General features: G+C 38.5%; 1 pseudogene; it reads right to left on the minus strand.

Moving 5' to 3' along the window:
- Positions 1-559: 559 nt before the first annotated feature.
- Positions 560-27,090, minus strand: LOC125166463 (L-lactate dehydrogenase A chain-like; annotated as a pseudogene).
- Between the last annotated feature and the right edge of the window lie 481 nt (positions 27,091-27,571).

Raw genomic sequence — 27,571 nt, forward strand, 5'->3', positions numbered from 1 at the left:
AAGAGACCAGGTTTCTTTAACACACAGTAGATACACATCTGGTTTGACTAGCAACTTCAGCCTATGCAACATTGGCAGTGGTGCTGCTGAGGTGATGGAGCTATTTACATTAACTACTTTAGGAAGACACAAGACAGGTATCATCCAACATTAGGATACAGCTGGAGGGATGTGTGAACCATTCCTGTTTGTAACTTTAGGAAATGGATGTTGATCCTAGGCCATTTTAATATTAGTACTTGAGGAGCAGGTCAAATAATAAGGCAATAAACACAACCTCCAACTAAAATCCTGTTGCAGTCTAGACAGTGAAATGGTACAACATTAGCAAACTTTAGAACTGGGGCACCTGGGTGGCTCACTTGGTTAAGCCTCTGACTCTTGATTTCAGCTCAGGTCATGATATCATGGTTCCTGAGTTGCAGTCCCACATTGGGCTCTGTGCTGGCAGAGCCTACTTGGAATTCTCACTCTCCCTCTCTCTCTGCCCCTCTCCCACTCATTTGTTTCCTTGCTCTCTCTCTCAAAATAAATAAACATTAAAAAAATAAATAAAACGTTAGAACTGCAGCTTTTGTTGGATCCCCCACAGCGTATCTGCTCTCTCCTTCAAATGGACATAGAGACCCTCAATCATGGTGGAAATTGAAGGCACCCGCCTAAGATGCTTCGTTATATTTTCTGCCAAATCTGCCACAGTCCAGTGGCCCAGGAGGTGCAGCCTTTCAGCTTGATCACCTCATAGGCAGAGTCAACCACTTGTTTGTGAACCTCTTTCTGCTGTTCCTTATCTGCATCAGTGCCTAAGTCAGGTGCAGATTCTTCAGAGAGACCTGCAACCTTTACTCTACTCCCTATAGGCGCCCCTGAGTCTCCGTGCTCCCCTAGGGCCAACCCATGACAATTAATGGGTGAACTCCCAGCCTTTTCCCCATTAGGTAGCAGAATCAGGCTGAATCCAGATTGCAACCACTTCCTATAACACAGTTTTAGGGGAAGCCACTTATCTTCCAAGCCATAGAGGTCAAGATATCCACTGGATTGGAAATAACAAGCAACCTGCATTTTGGACTGTATTTTATAGTACAAGGAATGACGAATTTACAGATGTTCACATTAGGATGGACCACATTAAGATGGCTTTCTCCCTCTTGCTGATGTGCCCCAGCTGTGATAATAACGAGCTTGGAGTTCTCACTCATGTTACACCCTTTGCCTGTGACAATTTTTGGTGTTCATCCATCTATGGAACTGGTATCGTGGATCCAGTGATGAATAAGATGCAGGGGGTCCCTGCCTTTGGCAGGTAAGTCACATTAAGCTTAGGGAGTGTTGGGGCACCTGAGGTCAAAAGAAAATAATAAACTAAATGTAATGGAAAATTTTATGTGTCAATGTAGCTGGGCCACAGTGCCCAGATATTTGGTCAAACATTATTCTAGATGTTTCTGAGAGTGATTCGGATGAAATTTCCATTTAAATTGGTGGATTTTGAATAAAGTAGACTGTCCACAATAATGGGTGGGCCTCATGCACTCATTTCAAGGCCTGACCTTCAGAACAAAAGACTTACCTCCTCTAAGCAAGAGAAGAACTCTGTGGCATATGGAAATTTTGAACTGCAGCATAGGCTCTTCTCTGGGTCCCAACCTGCCAGCCCACCCTGTAGATTTTGGATTTGCCAACCTCTCATATTACATGAGCCAATTCCTTAGAAGAATCTCATATTAAATATATATATACATGGATGTGCACGCACGCGCACGCACACACACACACACACACACACACACACCCTATTGATTCTGTTTCTCTGAAGAACCCTGACTAGTATAATAAACTAAACCAAAATAAAATAAAGCAGGTATTCAGTTGCACTTCTGATGTTATGAGGAAGACTTTACAGACTTTCAATTAAATCTTCTAGAAGGAGCCAGCTTGTTGGGGTCCAGCAGGGAGACTGCCAAAAAGCAACTTTCTGCTAAAGGTGCTGAAACAGTAACAGTAGATGATCCACCTGCCAAGGAACTGATGAGTTATTTCAGGAGGATGGGGCATTTCTTAGGGGAACTACCCCTCCAGCTCTAGCAGATAGCCTCGAAAACACGGAGTTTATCTACCATGGATTGTTTTATTATTTTTAAAAAGATTATATATTTCATTAGAGAGAGAATAACAGTCTTCCAGATTTGGAAGCCTAGAAATTGTGGAAGCCCAGAAATTCTGAGAAAGAGGGTTCCAGCTAGAAATTCAGCGAACTAGCAGGGTCCAGGTATGCTTGATTAATGAGGCCTACTCTGTGGCAGACACTGTATGTGGAGCTGAGGAAGAGGTATATAAAGGATACAGTGTTTAGTGAGCATAAAACTTTCTTAGAGAAAAAAATGTGCAAATATCCAAATGTTTAAGAGTTTAAATATAAGACAGCAATATATGACAATATACCTACCAATATATGAATCTCAGGTGAGTGATTTAGAAAAGAAGGTCAAAGAAGGTCAGGAACAGCTCTCTTGGGGCTATTGTGCTCTGGAGAAAGTGGAGCTTAGCCATAGCCTTAACCTTTAATGGAACTTGTGGTATCATGGGCTGATGTTTACATCGAGATGGACATACAGGATAGCCTTTCAACACAATATGACTTGACACGTATGTGCACATATAAAAGTATGTTGTTATATTTTATTTTATTTTTTTTAAATTTTTTTTTCAACGTTTTTATTTATTTTTGGGACAGAGAGAGACAGAGCATGAACGGGGGAGGGGCAGAGAGAGAGGGAGACACAGAATCGGAAACAGGCTCCAGGCTCTGAGCCATCAGCCCAGAGCCTGACGCGGGGCTTGAACTCACGGACCGCAAGATCGTGACCTGGCTGAAGTCGGACGCTTAACCAACTGCACCACCCAGGCGCCCCATGTTGTTATATTTTAAAGTAAGTTTATATTCACACTTAATTTTATATAAATATATATGATTTCGTTATGTGGTGGTTGCCAAAATGTGGTAGAAGTAAAACAAAAATCTATGCCAGTAGCAAAAGGCTATCCTAGTTCCTGGTTGAATTAAAACCATATTGTAAATTAAAATAATATTTTGATATAGTATTTGTATTTGTTTCCTACTTTCTCCTGACATCCTTATGATTGAGGATGAATGGATGATTAGGAACATTTTATGTTTTGTAAATTGCCATGGAATATTAACTAAGTTTTGTTTGAAGACATAAATTATTACTTTACCTAGAAATATTCTTAAGTTATTATTGCAGATGGTGGGCAGCTTATAGGGAGTCTAAATATTGCAAAACAGATACCAGAGCTGCAGCCGCAAAGTCCAGACCCTATATCTTGTACCCCCGATGCCAGCTCCCCCACCCAACCACGTGCACTCCCAGTTCTTTTTGGTTCTAAGTCCAATGGGATAATTCTCAAGGATCCGTTAATTCAGAATCTTTTTTTTAAGTTTTTATTTAAATTCAAGTTAATTAACATACAGTATAACATTAGTTTCAGGTGTAGAATTTAGTGAATCATCACCTAAATACAATACCAAGTGCTCTTTTTTAAAAAAAATTTTTAATGTTTATTCATTTTTGAAAGACAGAGAGAGACAGAGTACAGCAGGGGTGGGGCGGAGAGAGAGGGGGAGTACAGAATCAGAAGCAGGCTCCAGGCTCTGAGCTGTCAGCACAGAGCCCGATACGGGGCTCGAACTCACGGACCGCAAGATCATGACCTGAGTCGAAGTCGGATGCTCAACTGACTGAGCCATCCAGGCGCCCCACCAAGTGCTCTGCACAACAAATGCCCTCCTAGTACCCATCACCCATTTAACACATCCCCCACCCACTTCCTCTCCAGCAACCCTCAGCTTGTTCTCTATAGTGAAGAGCCTGTTTTCTGGTTTGCTTCTCTTTTGTTTCCCCTGTGTTCATCTGTTTTGTTTCTTAAATTCCACATGTGAGTGAAATCATATGGTATTTATCTTTTCTGACAGGTGTATCTCACTTAGCATAATACTCTGTAGCTCCATCCACATCATTGCAAATGGCAAGATTTCATTCCTTTTTTTGACTGTATAGTATTCCATCGTATATATACACCATGTCTTCTTCATCCATTCATAAGTTTGATGGACATTTGGTCTCTTTCCATGATTTGGCTATTGTTGAAAGCACTGCTATAAACATTGGGGTGCATGTGCCCCTATGAATCAGCACTCCTGTATCCTTTGGGTAAATTCCTAGCAGTGCTATTGCTGGGTCATAGGGTAGGTCTATTTTTAACTTTTTGAGGAACCTCCACACTGTTTTCCAGAGCATCTGCACCAGTTTGCATTCTCACCAACAGTGTAAGACAGTTCCCTTTTCTCCACTTCCTCTCCATCTGTCGTTTCCTGAGTTGTTACTTTTAGCCACTCTGGCAGGTATAAGGTGATATCTCACTGTGGTTTTGATTTGTATTTCCCTGATGATGAGTGATGTTGAACATCTTTTCATGTGTCTGTTGGCCATCTGGTTGTCTTCTTTGGAAAAGTGTCTATTTGTGTATTCTGTCCATTTTTTTCACTGGTTCTTTATAGATTTTGGGTACTAACCCTTTATCCAAGATGTCATTTGCAAATATCTTCTCCCATTCTGTCAGTTGCCTTTTAGTTTTGTTGACTGTTTCCTTTGCAGTGCAGGAGTTTTTTATCTTGAGGTCCCAATAGTTCGTTTTTGCTTTTATTTCCCTTGCCTTCAGAGACGTGCTGAGTAAGAAGTTGCTGTGGCTGAGGTCAAAGAGGTTGTTGCCTGTTTTCTCCTCTAGGGTTTTGATGGCTTCCTGTCTTATGTTTAGGTCTTTCATCCATTTTGAGTTTATTTCTGTGTATGGTATAAGAAAGTGGTCCAGTTTCATTCTTCTGCATGCTGCTGTCCAGTTCTCTCAGTACCATTTGCTAAAGAGATTGTCTTTTTTCCACTGGATGTTCTTTCTTGCTTTGTTGAAGATTAGTTGGCCATACATTTGTGGGTGCAATTCTGGGTTCTCTGTTCTATTCCATTGGTCTATGTGTCTGTTTTTGTGCCAATACCATACTGCCTTGATGATTACAGCTCTGTAATAGAAGCTAAAGTCTGGGATTTTGGTGCCTGCTGCTTCAGTTTTCTTTTTCAACCCTACTTTGGCTATTTGGGATCTTTTGTGGTTCCATAGAAAATTTAGGATTGTTTTTTCTAGCTTTGAGAAGAATGTTGGTGCAATTTTGATTGGGATTGCATTGAATGTGTAGATTGCTTTGGGAAGTATTGACATTTTAATAATATTTGTTCTTCCAATCCATGAGCATGTAATGTTTTTCCATTTCTTTGTGTCTTCTTCAATTTCTTTCATAAGCTTTCTATACTTTTCAGCATACAGATCTTTAACATCTTTGGTTAGGTTTATTCCTAGGTATTTTATGGTTTTCAGTGCAATTGTAAATGGTGTCGGTTTCTTGGTTTCTTTTTTGGTTGCTTCATTATTGGTGCATAGAAATGCAAAGTATTTCTGTACATTGATTTTGTATCCCGCAACTTTGCTGAATTCATGTATTAGTTCTAGCAGCTTTTTGGTGGAGTCTTTTGGGTTTTCCATGTAGAGTCATCTGCAAAAAGTGAAAGTTTGACTTCTTCTTTGCCAATTTGGATGCCTTTTATTTCTTTGTGCTGTCTAATTGCTGAGGCTGGGACTTCCAATACTGTGTTAAACAACAGTGGTGAGAGTTTGATGATGATATTAGCTGTGGGCTTTTCATACACGGCTTTTATGATGTTAAGGTATGTTTCTTCTATCTCAACTTTCTTGAGGGTTTTTATTAGGAAAGGATGCTGTATTTTGTCAAATGTGCATAAATGTTCTAAAGGATCTTATTTTGTGTGTTATATATGTCAGAAAGTAGTGTACATTGTCACATGATGTAAAAAGGAAGATCTACATATCAACAATGTAACCAACTATGTACATGTCATACCAACTAAAATTCCAAATAAACTTTGAATGGTGAAAAAAAATATTGTGAAACAATGACTCCTAATCTTTAATTATCTTTCTTTAAATTCTGCTGGAAAACCCTTGTTTATAAATAAATCTTCAGTGGGCACCTGGGTGGCTCAGTTGGTTAAGTGTCTGACTCTTGGTTTTGGTTCAGGTTCCTCATGGTTCCTGGGATCGAGTCCTGCATTGAGCTCTAGGCTGACAAGGCTAAGCCTGCTTGGGATTGTCTCTCCCTCTTTGCCCCTCCCCTGCTTGCGTGTGTCCCCTGCCCCAAATAATTAAACATTAAGATAGATAGATAGATAGATAGATAGATAGATAGATAGATCTTCCCATTTTAAATACCACCCCCCACACACACACACAATATTGGAAATGAAGTGAGTGGATAGCAAGAACTCTTGGTTGACGTCAGCTGAGCAATCTTTCACTATGCTACTACAAATGCCATATTGCTTTTCAAAGATCCCTTATGAATTGGGATTTGAGCTGATCCTGGGCATAGTTTCTTTCAGTCATTCTTTGACTTGTGCTCTGTTCCAGGCAGGTAGGCATAGGATGCTGACCCCTGTAGACTGCATTTCAAAGCCCTCTGTACCATCTGGTTTCTGGCTAAGTTTGATCAAGGAGGACACTGGCTGTCAGGGGTAGAAAAGTCAGGGAACTATTTCTCCTCTTCTTTGTGTGCCTCAAGTCATTGAAACACAAACCTCAGCATTATAAATCTTCCCATTTTTCACTTTTGCCTTATGGACAAATGCTCTCTGGAATACTCACTACTAGAAGGGAAGGTGAAACTTTCTTCTTAAAATTAAAATAATGATAATAAATAAACAAGGAAAAATAAAACAAATCAAATAAAAGTAATAAAAACTGAAGTCTGGATAAGAGACCACAGTCTGCAAACAAAATGCCTAGACTTAATGCATTTTGTTAGCAAACTACAAAGAGTCCTTAAGAACTGTGGAAATGGTTGGAGGTAGCAATCAAAATTATTTTTAAGTCTTCTTACCAAATCATTTCTACTGGGAGCTACTCTAAAGCTAGCAGAGTTTAATTTCTATTTTTAAATGTTCTTACAATAATGAAACTACCTTTTCTGTGAGAGACTAAGAGTGTTCAAAGATGTTTAGTTGTTGGTAGTGCCATAAATTCCAAATAATGCATTGGCCATATTCAATAAACAGATTATTTTGTGAAAGAATAGCATGATTCTCCATTATCACAGTTGATGTAACTAGTCATAGACCTCTCTCTCCTATCAGTCACAAACTTCACTCTTTTTCTCCCTGAAGATATGTACAGCTCCTAAGTTTTCTGTTTCTCTTATAGTTAATGTTTACTCAGCAGGGTATTTATCATTGGTACACTTTTTCTATTCTTCTTTGGCTATTTCTGGTTGAATTATTTTAGCTTTTTGGAACTATGAAATTCCTTTAGGAAATAATTATTGATCTCCTGTTAGAGCATGAAGATGACTCTCAAGCACCTTTTCCTAGAACTTTTGTGAAACACTAAAGGAAGCAAGGTTACAAACCCCAGCTGAAATCGAAAACCAAACAAATAGTTGACTATATCCTGACAGGAATCACTGGGGATATCACTCCTTAGACTATGGGAAAATAGTTCAACTACTGTGAGTTCTAATTTTAATTTTTACATTTCCAAAGCACCAATTTTTAGTCACTGAGCATGTGAGTCAGCATTAAAGGGTTTGAGATCAATTCTTAATTAACATATTTTTTCTATGATATCCTACCTATCTGGAAGGATTCATATGCAATGCAAAATGCCTTTGATCCTTCGGACCTATCCTGCCTTAAATAAACTAAGTTGAGGTGTTATCTTTTGTGAAAAGATAACACCACCACCTACCACAACTTTTTTTCCTTTATGTAGAAATGGTATAATTTTCCCATGAGGTATAAGGTCTAAGTTTGATGTTTTACAAAAAAAAGACTTCAAATTTAGAATTCAGGAAAAATTACATGCTTCCTGGGATTTTTGATTATGAGGAATAACGAAGGAAGGACTGACCTTAATTATAGGTCTGAGGAAGAAATTCTGTTTAGTCACAGGTTGTCCTAGGCATTGGAAAAAGCAAAACAAACATTCAGTCTATCAAGTGAACCCAAATAAGTGTTGATATGTATAAATAAGGATCTTGGACTGTAGACCACATAAGGTTTTCTACTAGATCTAAAAAACTGTGATTGTAATAATGTTGTTTCTTTATAGTCTCTGATCTTGTGATGTGGAGCCCTTAATGAATCTATACTTATTCATCCCTTTCTCTACATTTCTGTCATTTCATTTAGAAAAGATAATTATAAATGTTATTTTCTTGAGAAATTTCATTCTCCATCTTTTTTTCTACTTTGTGATAGAAGTCATTGATGCCATAGAAATTCTCTGGGGACATTATGGATATTCCTCAATGTTCTGTGTCCCTCATCAGGGCATATAAATGTTGAATTAAAGAAATGGCTTAGACTTCTGCTTCCAGTTAGGATGTAGAAGGATGCAAAAGACCTTTGCTTTGACAGTAATTATGAGAAAAGAACCAGACAATATAAAAGCCATACTTCTCTATGAGCCCAGTAAAGAACAGTGGCAGCAAAAAAGGCTTGATAAACTACATTCCAGAGAGAAATGAGCTCATCACAAGTGAGTAGCAGATGGCAGCAGCTTCTGTCAAAGATAGGAAGACTTTGTTGGGGTGAGGAGAAATAGCCACCCCTTGGATGACTGGGCTGGTGAGCAAAGGACAATCACATGGTCCTGGGCATTTACACAGTGATTGGACCTCAGGGTCAAAAGTGAATCCAATATACCTGAAACTGTGGTCAACCCCTCCCAGCTCAAGATCAAAAGGCTCCAGTGGTCTTTCATTCACAATGTTTGGAAATCTCTCTCTTCTCTCTCCCCCCACCCTCTCTCTGTTGCTCTCTCTCAAAAATCTGAGGAAGTAGAAAAATGTGATAAGATAAAATTTAGATGACACAGAAATAGACTCAGAGATAACCTAGTTACTGAAATTAGTAGATAGGAACTTTAAAACAACTATTATAAATTTGTCAAAGAATTTATAAGATAATGCATATTGTGGGTAAAGAAATGGAATCTTCTCTCCGTTTTCTATGAAAAATGAAAACACCATAAAATAACCAAATAGAAATTCTAAAACTTAAAAATGCAATATCTGAAGTCAAAATTTATTGGATGGGCTTAACAGCAGGTTGGATGTTGCAGAAAAAAGAATGAATGAATTTCAAGCAGGTCCATAAAAAATACCCAAACTGAAATAAAAATGAAAAAAAAAAGGTTTTTAAATCAGAAGATCTTTAACTGTGACATAATATCACACAAATATAATTGGAGTCCCAGTAGGAGAGAAAGTGGGTCAGGAAAAAAAAATTTAAGTAGTTTTTTGTCATAGCAACAAAGTGCTCATTTCACAGTGGTATCTCTCTCCTGCTTTCTAACTGCTCTCTCCCTTCCACCTCTCCCTGGGATAGAACTGGTAAGGATATTTGGGCAGTGTTGTTGGTTTAAAGCATGGCTAGTCCTGAATTCCAATAATTAAGTCAGAGTAAGCTTACTCTAAGACTCAAGGTGTAGTAACTGCTGAATGCATGGAAGACAATGAGCCAGTAAGTACCAAGTAGTTATAAGTACTGTGTCATTCCATTTGTTTAGTCCTAACATGATAAAACCCAAATTCCGAATCTCGGGGGGAAGTGGAGGTTGGGGAGGAGGGCATGGAAACTATCTTAAACATTAACATCTCATTTAATCAGTTTATAAATAATCCCTCTGTTCTCTCTGAATGACATTTTTTAAAAGTGTTTATTTATTTTTGAGAGACAGTGAGAGTTCAGAGAAGGTGCAGGGAGAGGGAGACAGTCCAAAGCAGACTCTGTGCTGACAGCAGAGAGCCCAATGTGGGGCTTGAACTCACAAAGTATGAGATCGTGCCCTGAAGTCTGAAACTTAACTGACTGAGACACCCAGGCACCCCTCTGCATGGAATTTTTAAAATATAAAACTGAAACCACTGAAGGGAAAGGAGCAGTGACATAGCAAGTAAATCTGGAAATGCTCCTTTTAATAACTTATTCTGCCCAATCTTAACACATAATGAAATGGAAATGACCAGGTGTGGAGAGGCTAAGTAGTCTAAAAAGCCAAAGTTCATCTATGAAGTGCCTTGATGGATGTGGCTGCACTGGATGAGGCTTAAACACTACCTCTAAGTCAGCCAATAGGCCCTGAAAGGGTGTTGAGAAACCCCTGTTCTTACTAGAAGATTCACATAGGGTGGAGGATGTTCTGTCCACACTGGCAGGAGCGGCAGGGGCAGCAGTTACTGGGAAGCTACTGTGACATGTCTGCATCTCCTGCTGGCACCTGTCAAAACTCTGAATAAACAAGGCTACAGGAAAGGAAAAAGATCAAAGATATTTTAATCTTGTATAATTATAAGAAGACTAAATGGGAAAATGCATATTTCATTCCATATTTCACATTTCCCATCTCGTCATCCAGGATTTAACGATCCTGTGGCACAGTAGCCTCACTATCTTGTGTTTTTGAAATTTTCTGATTATAAATTGTATCATTATATAAGGGTTACCTGTTACTTTGGAATACTCTTGCTTAATGGAAGAATGACTGGAGGGAAACTTGTGATACTAATTGATTTGACCGGTGATTTTAGGTGATCTCTGAATGTGACATGTTCTTGGGCAAAGGGGGATAAGAATCAAAAAGAACAGCTGTGGAGTTTGTTGAGGATGGTGATACACCACAGAACCTTAGAGGCCATGCAATTCTCCTGAAGCACCACTCCAGAATGACATGAAAGACCAAAGGTGCAAGTGAGGCTGGAACAAGGGGTTGGAGACTTCTTGGTGGGGGTGGGGGTGGAGGATAGGGGAATGAATGGATTTTTTTTAATGAATGAATGAATTTAACTGAATGCCTACAGAGTTGTGTGGAAAATAGGGATAAAATTAAGAAAGAGAGAAAGAGAGAGAGAGAGAGAGAGAGAGAGAGAGAGAGAGAGGAAGGAAGGAAGGAAGGAAGGAAGGAAGGAAGGAAGGAAAGGGAACCCACTAGTAAAATTCTAGGAGTTACTTGAACAAATTCCATGTAAGGTTACTTTCAGCTTATGTTTGAATAATAGCTGCCTGCTTCTCCTTCTGAAAGGCTTCCGAGACTACATTCTATCCCTTTCCCTTTTGGACTCTTAGATTGCCCTGAAGAAACAGTCTTTGCTTTTTCAAAAGCTATGGTGAACACGTCTCCTTTTACTTTCAAACTGAGATGAGAAAAAATTGAAAAGCCTAGGGTTACTTCCCTTCCCCCACCACATCCCTTTCCCTAGTATAAGCAATTGCCACCTCTAATTCTGCAGTTAGAAGCACACATCCACATCTTATCATGATCTTACTTTCATTGTGAAACCTCACAAGCATTGTTTCCTCACAAGAGAATGCGAGACTGAGAATTTTCTACTATATATCTGACCAAAGAACAGCTCAGAAAGTAAATTGCCTCTTTTCTAGGAATACTGACAATCCTAATGTGTTAAATTAATTCCCAACAGGATCACACTTGACTCAAGATTCTGCTTGACTCTCCATGGGGTTAAAATAAGATTGAATTCATCTTGAAGGAGTCATAGTAAGAAAGTTTTGAAATGATTATTAACCCAGCTGAGACAGCAACTCTATTTTGTTCAAAGCATATAAACATAATGCCCAGTGTTGCCATTACCCCCCAAAAGTGCTAACCCAATGTTAAATTGCAAGCGCTGGTAGAAAAATTGGGGAAGAGTAATAAAAGTCTTTAAGGATTTGCTTCCTCTTTAGGCAAATTAATAATGGCCATGGGAAAATAAAGCGATTTGAGGAGAGGAGCTGGCTGTGTACCAGCTGCTGCTGGAGTCAACTAATTTTAACATTCTATTGGATATCTCACTAGATACACATGCGTGAACAAGAAGGGCTTCAACACTTTACAATTAGACTTTTAAATTATTTTCTAAGATGTAGTTGTGGGTGAAAGTTGATGAATGCATAAAGGAAGTTGAGAAACAAATTTCCAGCTACGTTTCATACAACCAACTTCAACATCCTCTTTGATGTGTCACAGACACTGCATCCAGTGCGCCTCCTCAGTGAAAAGACTGGGCTGTCCTCAGAAAGGAAGAGTAATTGCTGCTGTCAATTGAATCACCTGTCTCTCCCACTAGACTGTGAGCACCTCCCGGGCAGGGACCGGGTGTTTTACTTTTGTATCCACAGGACCTAGCATACAGCCTACCATCTGGTAGGTAAATGCTCAGGACACGTTAGTTGAATGGATAATAAGAAGGAGGCAATAACCATCACACCATGTTTGATGGTGGTGCCTAGTGACTCCTTGGGCCCTGAATCTTTCATTATTAATCTCTTCTTTGGATGAAAATATTAATGGCAGTCTTCTGATAGATAGGAAAGCAGAACAAATGCAGAGACCTCCCCAACTCAACATTATAGAGACGTTAGCTCTTCCCAAGTTAACTGCAAAACTTACAACAATCCCAATAAAATACCAACAAGCATTCTTATGAAGTTAGAGAAGTTGATATTAAAATTCATGTGAAAAAGAAACACACAAAAGTAATCAGGAAAGCACTAAAAAAGGAAACTGTAAGGGGAACTAACTTTACCTAAAGCACACTGTAAAGTTTCTATGATTTCAATATTATGGTACTAGCACATGAATAGACAATTAGACCAAAAAGAGAAAAGAAATGGATCCAAAGATATCTGAAAGTTTAGCATACGATAAAGGTTCACCACGAATTACTGGGGCAAAGATTGACCTTTTATTTTATTATTTTATTTTTTACGTCATTTTATTTTTTTAATTGACTTTTTAATAAATGGTAGCAATGTGGCAAAAGATGAAATTAGATCCATACCTCACTCTGTACATAGGAGTAAACTCCAAATAGATCAGGAATATTAATGTAGTATATGAAACCATAGAAGTATTGGGAAAAAAATGAATGAATTCCTCTTTAACTTCAGTGTAGGAAAAGGCTTTCTAAATATGGTTCAAAATCCAGAAGCAATAAAAGGAACTGCTGATAAATGTGGCTATATGAAAAAAAATTAATTGAATGGCAAACACCATAGAGTTAAAAGGCAACTAACTGGAGAAAATATTTATAATATATACCTCAAATAAAAAGTAAAATCCCCAATATACAAGAACTCTTAAAAACTGTGGGACTAAGGACCAAAACCCAAAGGAAAATGGTAAAAAGATATGAATAAACGATTCACAAAAAAAGATATACAAATGGCCCCTAAACATATATAAAGACACTTAAATTCCCTCAGAACTAAAGAAATGCAAATTCAAGCAACATTGAGTTACCATTTCCCACCTATCAGACTGGGGAAAATCTAAAAGTATTACAACACGTTCTATTGACCAGGCTGTGAGGAAAGAGGCATTCTCTCACATTACCAGGAATGCCACTGGAACAAGTCTTCTGGGTGGGGGATTTGGAATTATGTAACAAATCTATATATGCACTTATCCAGCGGTTACAAGAGAATGTTTGAGTAAACTGTGACATATCCACACAATGAAGTACTATGCAACCATATAAAAAGGAATGTGAACAATCACTATGAACTGATATGAGGTGATTTCCAGGATATATTGCTAATTACAAGAAACAAAGTGCAAAAGGTTATCTACTGTGTGTTATCTTCATTAAGCAACAAGAGAAAATAAGAAAGATGCAAAAAGAAATATAGGAAGAACAAACCACAAAATTTAAGGAGAATTCTCATCCACAGTGGCTAGGTGGGAATGAGGTAGAAAGATTGGCAAAAGTATAACTATTTGTGTATTTCTGAGTTTTAGAACCATGGTAATGTTTCATATAGCCAAAAACAAATAATGAATATCAACCAGGGCGATGGGGGAACCCAAATGTAATCCAAAGAGAGTTAATCTAAATGTATTAACAGTGAATAACATAACTACACTGAAGAAGTTGGTGAAGAAAAGAACTAAACTTAAGTAATTTTGAAAAATAATAGTTTATTATGTAGATAAGGCTGAACAAAAAAGACACAGATATTTGCATTCTCTTTATTAAACTTGGTTTCACAAGGTATGGTCAATTCTGAAACTGTATTTATATATTCTAGAATTAAGCAAATAATAAATATATTTGGAATAATAAAACCCAGATTTCTTACAATATTTACTAAGTGTGAAGCTAGAGCCCTATATATATTGCTTTTAATGTAGTCCATAGTTCTGAATTGTTCATCGTTATGATTGACCTTCTAGCAAATCATTCTAAATTAGTAAAACTACATATGAATGGATGGCGTCTCCCTTCTAAGGAAGTAAAACCTCACAGCTGGCATAATTATTTCCAATATAGGTTTGAAATTCAGCCATACAAGAAGGATATCTGGCATTCTCAGAGAAGTAGATTTTACGATTAAACAGTAATAACAGTTACCATTTATTAAGCATGATTGTGTGCCAGATACTCAGCCATATGCTTTTCACACAGTATTAATTTAACTGTATTTAATGGCATTGTTCTGCTGTTTACAGACCAGAACATGTTTACATATTGGAAAGTGGAGATGAAGTAACTGCCCAATGTAACTTCAAATCTGTCTAATGTCAGAGCTCTCAAATAGAGTCCTCATGTCATATTCTCCAAGTCCACCAAGACAATTCCCTGATTCCTGTGCTATTGCTTTATTTCCCCACACTCTGCTGTCCCCACACTTATGTGTCTGTTATGACCAACACATAACAACAGCAACTATAGATGCTCAGCATCCATCAGGAAAAGGACGGGTCATAGTTATTCATTTTCCTTACCTCGATGGTGCCTTAGGTTACCTCTCTTTGTGATCTTATTTGGCACCTTATATTTTCTAGAACTCAATTCATTTAACGTATTCTTTAAAGGAAAAGACAGAACACAATGGGAAAAAGTATTTTAAGATTCTACCAAAAGATTTCAGAAACTGGAAAAGATTACATCTTTTAGCAGAAGGTTTATTTTTAAAGTTTACCCAGGCTCTGAACTTATAATTGCATTAACTATAATCTAAGAATCCCTTAAATGTTGAATTCTCAGAGGTGAAATTTCTTCTACCACCCAGGGGCCAAGGATGAAGGGAATAAACTTGCTTTCTTTGCTCATTTCAACCTCTTGGGAAATTCCCTTCAACTCTTCACCCTCTCTCTCCTGTCACTTTCTGGGATACATGAGATCTGCCAAAGAAAAGTCAGGTGACTTTTCCTTGATTCACAGGTTATGAGGAGAAATTTAAAGTTGAAAATTGTTTAAGCTCAAGAAAAAGATACATAAATAAGAAGCCAAGTGTTGACAACAGAGAGAAAGTGCTCTGCTTGGAAGAACTCCTGCATACCATGTTCAGTAAAGTCCCCTCTCCTCCCACATTATTCTTTTACGACAAATAAGCACACCCATTCCTAAACTGTGGTGTGCCCTGTACCACACCCACAGCTGTGTATCCAGCCACTCTACTCAACCCCTCCATTCTGTGTTCTCCAGGGGATTATCCGGCCTTTCCACCAAAACAGCAGTGGCTCTAAAAACTGGAGAGGTTTACCAGAAATGGCAACAGGGAAATTTAAGCGCTACCAAAAAGAATTCTTCCATGACCAAGATCCATGGAAAAACATTTAAGATCCAGTAAATGGCTTCCATATTTTACAGACGATTCAGACCTAAAATTCTAAGAAAAATAAGGAAACATGGGATTTTGTTACAAATTCTGTATAACTGCTGATAGATGATGTTCTGCCAAACATACCTATTGATATGAATTAAATCTGGACTTGGGAAAATATTTTTTATTTAAGAGTCTGTCATTGCTGTGGGTTTGTGGGGAGCTATGTAGAAACTTCAGATTGGTCCAATTTACTTTGAATCAGAAACATATTCTGAAATAGGACTTGTCAACTCATTTTTCAAAGGTGTTGATTTCCTCTTTCATTTTAATTTCAAGATTATGCCATCAGAAAATTATCAGTGCTATTCATTTAATGCCCTACCTTAGTATAAAATAGATCTCAGGTAGTTTATGGACTTACATGCAGCACAGTGAGATTTTTTTTCTAAAGATAGAGAAATAAGAGCAAAGTGAAAGGAAAAAAAGAAAAGCCCAGGAGAGTTAGTTCACAGAAAGGCATGCCCCAAGTTCTGCATAGGGATAAGGGAAACCACATTATAAGTTCTGGATTCCCCAGTTGCCCAACCTAGAATGGGGACATAGCTATGGAATTCACATTGCCCATAACAAGGGGTGAGGTGGAAAATACTTAACAAAGGAAACAGGTCAGGCCCTAATCAACCTGATGCTAACCTTAAAAATACAGTATAATTTTATGGTAATGAATGTTAACTAGACTTATAGTGGTAATCATTTCACAATGCATACAAATATCCAATCATTCATTACATTATATGCCTAAAACTAATATGTTATATGTCAATTATACCTCAATTAAAAAAATAAAATAATAAAAAAATGTAGCACAGCATCTCAATACATAGTATTTGGCAATAAGAAATGCCATCCCCTTGACTTTGCCATCTTTAAATTAAAATTATCTGAGTACCTGTTCAGCAAAAGATTCCTGGATAAATCAAACCTGTTGCTTAAAATAAAAATATAGTTTATTTTTTCTTTGTTTCTTATGCTTTAAAATAGAAATTGGGCAGGACTTCTGTTAAAATTTAGATTTTTGACTTCTTTTTGTTGATATTTTTAAGTTAAAAGTAGGAGAAAATTTTCCAAATATGTCTACTGGTATTATTTCCTCTTCTATATCTCACATATACTCAGACTGCCAGAGACTTTATTTTAGGGCAAGATTTTCCTCAAACTGAATCCAGTGAGGACATCTTTGGCCTACAAACACTAGAATGTTACAAACTTGGGGAAGGTGAGTTCTATGAAAAAATACTTGATTAAGTATTAAATGAATGTGTAGTCCTTGATCTCCTGGAAAATGGCTTCAATAACAGCTCCTCAAAGAGAAACCAGCAAAGAAGAAAGGGCTGCACAGAAGTGGAAATTCTTCAGAGTAACATAAGGAGGCAGGTTTATTTCTCACATAATTTTATTCTTGGGAAAGGGCAGGAAGAAAAGCATTGGGAATAAAGTATGGGTCTTACCCTAATCTCCCCTTGACTTCTCAAGGAAATCATTTTTTAAATTTTATTGGTGGGTGGGCAGAAAAGGGGGAGTGGGAAGGGGGTTGGGGAGGGAGGGGGAGAGAGAGAGAGAGAGAGAGAGAGAGAGAGGGAAAGAGAGAGAGAGAGAAGAGAAGAGAAGAGAAAAGAAGAGAAGAGAAGAGAAGAGACTCTTAAGCAGACTCCATGCTCAGCATAGAGCTTGATGCAGGGTTTGATCTCACAACCCTGGGATCATGACCTGAGCCAAAATCAAGAGTCTGATGCTCAATCAACTGAGACACTCAGGCACCCTCATGGAAACCTTTTTTTAAGGGAACTTGATTCCAATTAGGTGGAGAGGTTTGAGAAATTTGCCTTTCCTAAGTGTCTCTGCTCCCAGCCAAAAGAAGAGACTTCCCAGATTTTCTTTTTTAAGATTTTATTTTTTAAATTTTTATTTATTAATTTGAGAGAGAGAGAGAAAGAAGGAGCAAGGGATGGGCAGAGAGAGAGGGGAGAGAGAATCCCAAGCAGGTTCAGCATTGTTAGCACAGAACCCAATGCAGAGCTCAAACTCAGGAACCATGAGATTATGACCTGAGCAGAAACCAAGATTGAATACATAACTGATTGAGCCACCCAGGCAGCCTAATATTTTATTTTTAAGTAATTGCTACATCCCACATTGGGCTCAAACCCATGACCCCAAGATTCAGTTGCATGCTCTCCCAACCCAGTCAGCCAAGTGCCTTTTCCTAGATTTTTCTAAATGAAGAATCTTAGGAGCATGACAATCATCTCTAGATTCAACAGTCTGTGCTTACAGACAGTTCTTCCCTCATATAAAGCATGAGTGACATTAAGGACTTTGACCAACTAATGCAAGCAGACTTAAGTGATCTTTGTTTAGCATGTAATTTTAATCAGATTCTGGGCTTTAATAGGCAATCTTTTTGTTACCGTATGTCCTGGAGGCAACTAACAGACCCTGACAGAAAGGAAGGAACAAAGGAAAAGACGAGGAAGGGTGTGTGACAGTTGAAAGGAAAGAACAGGAGGGAGAACAAAAGAAGAAAAGATGAGAAAGAAAAGAGGTATGCAAATCATACATTTCCTGTGGTGTCAAGATAACTCATGATACTAAGAATATTCCAGAAGAAGGGCACCTGGGTGGCTCAGTTGGTTGAGCATCCAACTTCAGCTCAAGTCATGATCTCACGGTCTGTGAGTTTGAGCCCCATGGCTGGCTCTGTGCTGCAAGCTCAGGGCCCGGAGCCTGCTTCAGATTCTGTGTCTCCCTCTCTCTCTGCCCCTTCCCCTTTTGTGCTCTGTTTCCCTTTCTCTCAAAAATAAATAAACCCTTAAAAAAAGAATATTCCAGAACAAATTTTCCATAAAAATGGGATTGGCCATCAATTTTGGACTTCAAGCTGTACTACAAAGCTGTAATCATCAAGACGATATGGTACTGGCACAAGAACAGACACAGATCAATGGAAAAGAATAGAGAACCCAGAAATGGAGCCACAAGCATAGCCAACGAATCTTTGACAAATCAGGAAAGAATGTCCAATAGAAAAAAGACATTCTCTTCAGCAAATGGTGTGGGAAAACAGTGACATGCAGAAGAAGAATGAAACTGGACCATTTTCTTACACCATACAGAAAAATAAACTCAAATGGATCAAAGACCTAAACATAAGACAATAAGCTATCAAAATCCTGGAGAACACAGGCAACAATCTCTTTGACCTCAGGTGCAGCAACTTCTTACTCAACAAGTCTCTGAAGACAAGGGAGAAAAAAGCAAAATTGAACTATTGGGACCTCATCAAGATAAAAACCTTCTGCACAGCCAAGAAAACAATCAGCAAAACTAAAAGGCAACTGAAAGAATGGGAGAAGATATTTGCAAATGACATATCTGATAAATGGTTAGTATCCAAAATCTATAAAGAACTTATCAAACTCAACACCTGAAAATTAAATAATCTAGTGAAGAAATGGGTGAAAGATATGACAGACACTTTTCCAAAGAAGACATCCAGATGGCTAACAGTCATATGAAAAAATGCTCAAAGTCACCCATCATCATCAGGGAAATACAAATCAAAACCACAATGAGATACCACCTCACACTTGTCAGAATGGCTAAAATTAACAACTCAAGCAACAATAGATGTTGGAAAGGATGTGGAGAAAAAGGAACCTTTTTGCAATGCTGGGGGAATGCAAACTGGTGCAGCCACTCTGGAAACCAGAATGGAGGCTCCTCAAAAAACTAAAAATAAAACTACTCTATGACCCAGTAATTGCACCACCAGGTAGGTATTTATCCAAAGGATATAGGAGTGCTGATTCAAAGGGGCACATGCACTCCATGTTTATAGCAGCACTATCAACAACAGCCAAAGTACGGAAAGAGCCAAATGTCCACTGACTGATGAGTGGATAAAGATGTGGTATAAGAGACTCTTAAAAACTGAGAATAAACTGAGGGTTGATGGGGGGTGGGAGGGAGGGAGGGAGGGTGGGTGATGGGCATTGAGGAGGGCACCTGTTGTGAGGAGCACTGGGTGTTGTATGGAAACCAATTTGACAATAAATTTCATATTAAAAAAAAGATGTGGTATATATATGCAATGGAATATTAGTGATAAAAAAGAATGAAATCTTGCCATTTGTAACAATGTGAATGGAACTAGAGTGTATTATACTAAGTGAAATTAGTCAGAGAAAGACAAATATCACATGATTTCACTCATATGGGGAATTTAAGATACAAAACAGATAAACATAAGGGAAAGGAAACAAAAATAATATAAAAACAGAGAGGGAGACAAACCATAAGAAACTCTTACATACAGAGAACAAACTGAGGGTTGCTTGCGGGGGTGTTAGGTGGGAAGAAGGTCTAAAGGAGTGAAGGCCATTAAAGAGGACACTTGTTGGGATGAGCATTGGATGTTATATGTTAAGTGCCCATGCTTTCCGCAGCCTCCCATGCAACTGAGCTCCATGGCCTAGCGTCCTATCCCTGCCACCTGCAATCGTGTGCCAAGGCCCACTAGATCTCTCTGCTGAGGTTTCCACCAGCACACAAGTGAGAGCCTGGTAGCCTTCCCCTCCAGTGGTTTGCTTGTGGCCACCCATGATTATTACCAGCGCCACTTAAGTTCCCTTCCAGTAACAGCTCTTGCAGAAGTTCAGAGTACCCTGTGGAAGCCATCCTTCACAACCCCTGCCTCCCCAAGGCCAACCTGGCCACTGGTGGGCAAGCTTCTTTTTGGGGAAGTCCATTCTCTCATTCCTGGCTACAGTGTTGGAAACTCCAGAATGCTCAGAATTTCCCCAGGCCTCCAGTGTAATGATCACCTGTGACTTGGCTCTGAAAGCCAAAAGAAAGCAGCCTGGTGGCCAGCCTGGCAAAGCCAACACCAGGCCCCAGTCTTGAGTGGCCACCACCAGAATTCAGGAGGTGCTAGGCTCATCAGAGCACTTCCTCTACCCTCCCCGTCCAGTAGACAAGGCAGGCTGCAGCAAGCAGAAGCAGTTGGGTTCTTTTATATTAAAACAGCAAAATACCAAAAAGGAAGTTGAGAGAATCCCACTCTTTATTATCCAAGCCACATGCAAGCTTTCCTGAAACCCTATAACCATGAACCTTGCATCAAGTAGAAAACAAACCCCAAGTTAAAACAAAAAAAAAGAACATATTTCCTCTGAAAAGAGATTTATTAACTTGGGTCCTTTGACCCTTAAAGTGCTCTTTGTATAGGTTGTGGAGAGTCCATAAATACTTAGATATTGTATGCAAATTTGTTATGTGCATACATAAGTATGTGGTGGTCTATCAGTATCTCAAAGAGTTCTTTTGCTAAAAAGAAGTTAAAACCAATGTACATAAAAAGGAATTTCTTTGAAATGTAGCTTGAATCACTACTTGAAGTTCTTAGTTCTTGGTTCACTTAACTGTGAAAGGATTCATTACCCTATTCCTGAGAAAGGTAATCCATGAATCTCAGATATGGAAAAAAATGGAAATGTTATGTGGCCCATTTCTCTGCTTTCAGAAAGGACTACAGTCTATAGTAAATGAAAAAAACCATCATTTTTCAAACTCTGCAGAGCAGATTTCAGTCCTTTTTTGGTAGCCATTCATTGTTCACATTTCTTATCATGAAGTTCTTCTTTCTGTCAAGCCTAATTCCCTCATGTTGCAAAATAATTTGATCTCTAATGTTTAAGGAGCCAGTATTTTTGGATACTATTATTAAATTCACCTTCAGCTTTCTCTCCCTCAATACTTTGGATCTTTCCACATTTTCATTTTCACATTCATTAATCATCTTTATGGCTTTCCTCTGAATCCTTTCCAATTTTCCATACTTGTCTATAAATTCAGAAATGAGTACACTGAAGAGAGATTCATAAAACCTTCCATTGACTGGGAAATGGTCACTGAATTGGTATGTAATAATAAATTGCCAGAAAATAATAATTATAAGCTTGTCCTGTGTGGGTGAAATTATAAAATCAATGCAAAATGGGCCAGATAAATTTATTGGGAGTGAAAATCTGGAATCAACAGGGTGGTCATCTGACTAACGATTGCGCATCAAAGGAAAGATGGTGTCACTTAAGAGAGATTTTGGTCATCCATGAAAGCTTGACAAAGAAGAATCACAGAGTCAGGTCCTGGCAGTGACCACCCAAGGAGTATCCAGGGAGGAGGGTGTTGGACAGATTATTCTGCTAACCTGGTCATACTTGCCTCTTCCTGTTGATAAGATAGCTGTAGTATGTCTGAGTCCTGCTGTCATTATAGATTTGATCACTTACCACAGAACCCACTGATGTGACCATGTCACTCATGTACAAGAAGGAGACCAGCATGCCAGGTGACCAGAAGAACCCATTCAGCTCTCCCTATATTCCTGGAAGCCCTGATTTCTATATTAAACCTCTTTATCATACTTGCCAAATTCTAATTAAGATACTAGATAATGATGTGTCTACATTTTTCCAGTTTCTTGAAAAATTGTATGCAACAAATTCATTTTGATTAACCTTACTTTATTCTACAATAAAATATAAAAACGTTTACTTGGATGTTTAAATCCTGAAGGGAAGATAAATATGAAGTCTATTGGTTACTATGCCAATGTTTACTTGGATAAAGGAGTTTTTTTTTTCTTTATTGCACTTCAGCATTTTCTTCCTAGCAATGGAAAGTGTAGATAATTAACCAGTATATTATTAGTTTCTAACTGGTATCCAACTCAGAAATCTTCACTGATGGCACACCTTTGGCAAATTCTCCTTAACTCATTAGCTCTGAGAAATGAAAAGGAATATGCTGGTGTCAAACATCATCTACACCCATTTGAAAAAAGTCACTCTGAATGAAATGCTATAAATCATATAGGAAACTTAAAAGGATTCACCAAAGTGTCTTACATGGATAAATCATTAAGAAGTTCATGAGACATGGAAGACAGTCCAAAACATAGGCCAGCAGTATTCTTATTCTCTATCATGGGAGTCAGTTAACAAGCACAGGATGGACACAATTGATAGCATTTCTCTTCCCAGGGTCTCATGGGCTTCATTTGCAAAAATAATTTTGGAGAGGTTTGCTACTCATACACAATAATTCATATACTTTCAACCAGTGACATCCCTGGCATATTTGGTACACAGAGAACATTTTTCCTCTATACAACGAAATTATTTTCAGTAATAACTATGACATGAAACAAGAATAATATCAACAAAAGAAATGTAGACTGAACTTTTTTCTTTATGGACCTTAATAAACACAATCATACTATAAATCAATGAGTGGGGGCGCCTGGGTGGCGCAGTCGGTTAAGCGTCTGACTTCAGCCAGGTCACGATCTCGCGGTCTGTGGGTTCGAGCCCCGCATCGGGCTCTGGGCTGATGGCTCAGAGCCTGGAGCCTGTTTCCGATTCTGTGTCTCCCTCTCTCTCTGCCCCTCCCCCGTTCATGCTCTGTCTCTCTCTGTCCCAAAAATAAATAAACGTTGAAAAAAAAAATTAAAAAAAAAATAAATCAATGAGTGAAGAATGGATGAACATTCAGGTCTAAAAAGGAAGTAAGTAATCAATTATATTCTTGTGTTCTCAATTTACTCAAGATACTTTTTGGGGAAAAAAAGAAATAACATATTTATTTTGGTTTTTAATGAGTGATTAACATTAAAGTTTCTATTTTTGAGCTTTAGCTTCTGCAAATTTAAAAATCTTAAACACAAATGAAAACTCTAAATGGTCACATGAAATGGCAGAATTGAAATAATTCAAGTTCTGTTTCATTATATTTATAACTATTATTTATTGGTGTGTTTTTTTAGTTTATTTATTTATTTTGAGAGAGAGAATGTGCATGCGTACACACATGTGAGTTTGGGAGGAGCAGAGAGAAGGAGAGAGAGAATCCCAAGCAGGCTCTCAGACAATGTAGAGCCTAACATGGGGCTTGAACTCACAACTGTGAGATCATGACCTGAGCTGAAATCAAGAGTCAGATGCTTAACCAGCTGATTCATCCAAGTATTTAAAACCCACAGTTTAAACACAGGAATATGTGAAGATATAAACTATGGCAAATGAGAATTCCATCGATTCTGAATCATTACAAACTTACTCTTGAGTCTCATGTGTCAGGGCATAACCTCACATCTGCCAGTTCTCTAAAGTAATTTACAAGTGGAATACAATGTTCAGTGAGAAATAAGTCTTTCAAAAGGAGGTAATTTAAAGCATATTATATATTTATATATACAAGCAATATATAATATATATAATATTGGAAAAACATAACAGTAACTGTTATACTTGTTTAGATCTTAAGCCAACAAAACTTTTTTCAGGGAGTAGTTTTCCACTGAGTGCTTAGAATTACAGGCTCATAGTGATAATAAACAGCAGAACAATGTTTTTTGTTTTATTTTTGTTTTTACCTTCCCTACACAGTGTTCTACTTTTTGTTTGTATCTGGGGTAGATTGATTCCATTGACCTAACTTTGATATGCTACTTCTTCCAGTTTAATGATGTTGGATTGTAATCTTTTTTTTTTAGAAAGAAAGAGTGTGTGAGTAGGGGTGGGGAGGGGGGTACAAACAGAGGGAGAGAAAGAGACTCTTAAGCAGGCTTCATGCTCAGTGCAGAGCCCTATGCAGGCTCAATCTCATAATTGTGATAGCATGACCTGAGTCAAAATCAAAAGTGGGACACTTAACTGACTGATGCAGCCAGGCACCCCAGGACGGTAATCTTGATAGACCCATGCTCAACAGTAATCTGAAATATTCCCTCCACTTTCAGCCATACATCAAATAATATTATCTACTTTTTTCACAGAAGCCAACTGTACAAACTTTCATTACTCAGGACCTACACATGCCCTTTTGTTGGCAAAGTCCTCAAAATAGAGCCTGAATTCTTGACCAGCTCAAATTGGTTGGCCAGCTAAATAGGACGTCATGTTTAGAGTCATGCCTGTATCCCATTCATCTCCCTCTCAAGGTAGTGTCAGTGTGTGACTCCCCAAGGGTATATTCTTTCTTCTTTCATGATGTTGCTGAACCTAATGTGCAAAGGCTCAAGCCTTTGTTGTATCTGTTCAGTCTCAACATTGTACACATTCCTTCCTAAGGAAATAGATGGGGGTTGAGTTTGTTCTTTATTGTCTCTTTGAGTGTAAAGACCTGCCAGATTTCTCTTATATCTTAATATTATTTCATCTCCTTAATTTGTTTATACACCTTTTATGGATTTATGAGAACTTGTTAAGCATAGTATTTAGTCATAAAATAATTTCCTACTTTTCATTCCTGATGTTCTTGGGCCATATTTTTGCTTTCATGAAAATGTACTCTCCTGAGTGTAGATTGTACTGGCTGAGAAAATGAACTCAAAACCTTTTTTGTCCATTACCTAGATTTCTTTCCAAAAGGAAGTATCATTTAGCAATTTAAAAAAGTTGTCTGGGGATGTCTGGGTGGCTCAGTTAGTTAAGCGTCCAACTTCAGTTCAGGTCATATCTCATGGTTCATATCTCATGGTTCATATCTCATGGTGCTGACAGCTCAGAGCCTGGAGCCTGATTTGGATTCTGCATCTCCTTGTCTCTATGCCCCTCCCCTGCTTACACACACACTCTTTCTCTCAAAAATAAATAAACATTAAAAAAAATTATTTTTAAGTTGTCTGGCTGTGGAAAGTTAAACACATCCAAGGCCATGCAAGCTTCAATTCATCAATTTATATTATATGGTATATGTAATTTTATATTATATGGTATATGTAATTATATGGTATATATGATTTTTTCTTTACTACATGAACATTTGTTGTATAAGCACATTACATTTATTGTAATAAATATATTATTAGAGCTTCAAATGTGACAGAAACTATGCTAGGTGCTGGGGATACAGTGGATAAACACAGCAGGAAATCGATTCTGGCCTCATGGAGCTTACAATCTATGAGTGGCTAGAATTTACATTTTTTACATTACTTGTAGAATTATCCGACTCCTGAAGTGACCTCAGGTAGCACATTTGCAAAACCTTTCATAAAAGACCTCATCATCTACAATATATAAGTACATTCAGTTAGAACACAGAGCAGCCAGAGGCAATATTCCATAATGATTAAGAATTCAGGCTACAGGGGTGCCTGGGTGGCGCAGTCGGTTAAGCGTCCGACTTCAGCCAGGTCACGATCTCGCAGTCCGTGAGTTCGAGCCCCGCGTCAGGCTCTGGGCTGATGGCTCAGAGCCTGGAGCCTGTTTCCGATTCTGTGTCTCCCTCTCTCTCTGCCCCTCCCCTGTTCATGCTCTGTCTCTCTCTGTCACAAAAATAAATAAACGTTGAAAAAAAAAAAAAGAATTCAGGCTACAGAGCCAGGTGGTCCAAGGTCAAATCCTGGCTCCCCACACTGTATGGTAGTGGACACTGACATTCTACTTGACTTTCCTGAGTGTTATGTTTCTCAGGATCAAGGAGGATAAAAATAGTATGCTATGCATCTCACAGAATCACTGTGAAGATTAAGATACGAAAGGCTGAGGGGCGCCTGGATGGCTCAGTCAGTCAAGCATCTGACTTTGGCTCAGGTCATAATCTCATGGTTTGTGGGCTTGAGCCCCTCGTCATCTGCTGCACGGACAGCACAGAGCCTGCTTCAGATCCTCTGTCTCCCTCTCTCTCTGCCCCTTCCCTACTCGTGTTCTCTCTCTGTCTCCCTCTCAAAATAAATAAACATTGAAAAAATAAAAATAAAAAAATAAACTAAAAAAATAAGCTATTAAAAAAGATGTGAAAAGCTGAGAACAGCATCTAGTACATAGTAAATGATAAATAAAAGTTAGCCATCTGTATTATCAAAGTAATAACTTTTATTTTTATTTTCTGCTGTAAATGTTTAAATAAAAGCCCCATTAGAGGACCATTAGAAATAAAATGTAAGTGTTTAAGTAATTTGTTCATAAATGTATCAGTCAGAATCTAAGAAGGAAAACAGAAACCATACAAAGTATTTCAAATAAAGGGAACTGACCACAAAGGAGTTGGCAGAGTTAGAAGAGAGAAAAAGGAATAAGCAGGGATACCCAGGGAGCAGGAAGCTGCTGCTGTGCCCTGGACTGGCACCCACCAGTTCACACTTGCTGCCTTCCTGCCAGAGATGTTGCCACCAGTGCCGATACTGGGGCTGGAACTGCCCATGAGGCATCATTGCTGCCAGAACCAGATACCTACAAAGACGTGCTGCTGGGGAGCCCACAATCATCTTTTTCTCATCCCTAGAAACCACCAGCAACTGCCAGTCCCTGACATGGAGTTGGTGCCAGAGACAGAGATCTCTCTTCCTTCAGCCTTCTGTTTTCCCACCAGAGCCTCCCGCTGGCAGCACCTGACAGAAAGGGGGCCTAGGAAAGGTAGTTTGCAGACTACCATCCCCAGCAGTACAGAGCAGAACAGAGGACAGGAATGGAGCTGAGAGACAACAAGTAGCACAGAAAAACAGCACATGCTTAGACCTGTTATCAAATCAGGATTGAAGGGTCATCAAGATAATTTAATTCAACTTAAATTTTTTTTTTTTAATTTGAGAGAGAGAGAGAGAGAGAGAGAGAGAGAGAGCGAGCATGCACAAGCTGGGGAGGGGCGGAAAGAGGAGGGGGAGAATTCCAAGCAGGCTCCACTGTCAGCACAGAGCTTGACACAGGGATCAAACTCATGCCCGTGAAACCAGGAGCTGAGCTGAAATC

The sequence above is a fragment of the Prionailurus viverrinus genome, chromosome B2 (assembly GCF_022837055.1).
Source record: "Prionailurus viverrinus isolate Anna chromosome B2, UM_Priviv_1.0, whole genome shotgun sequence".
In the NCBI taxonomy this organism is placed as follows: Eukaryota; Metazoa; Chordata; class Mammalia; order Carnivora; family Felidae; genus Prionailurus; species Prionailurus viverrinus.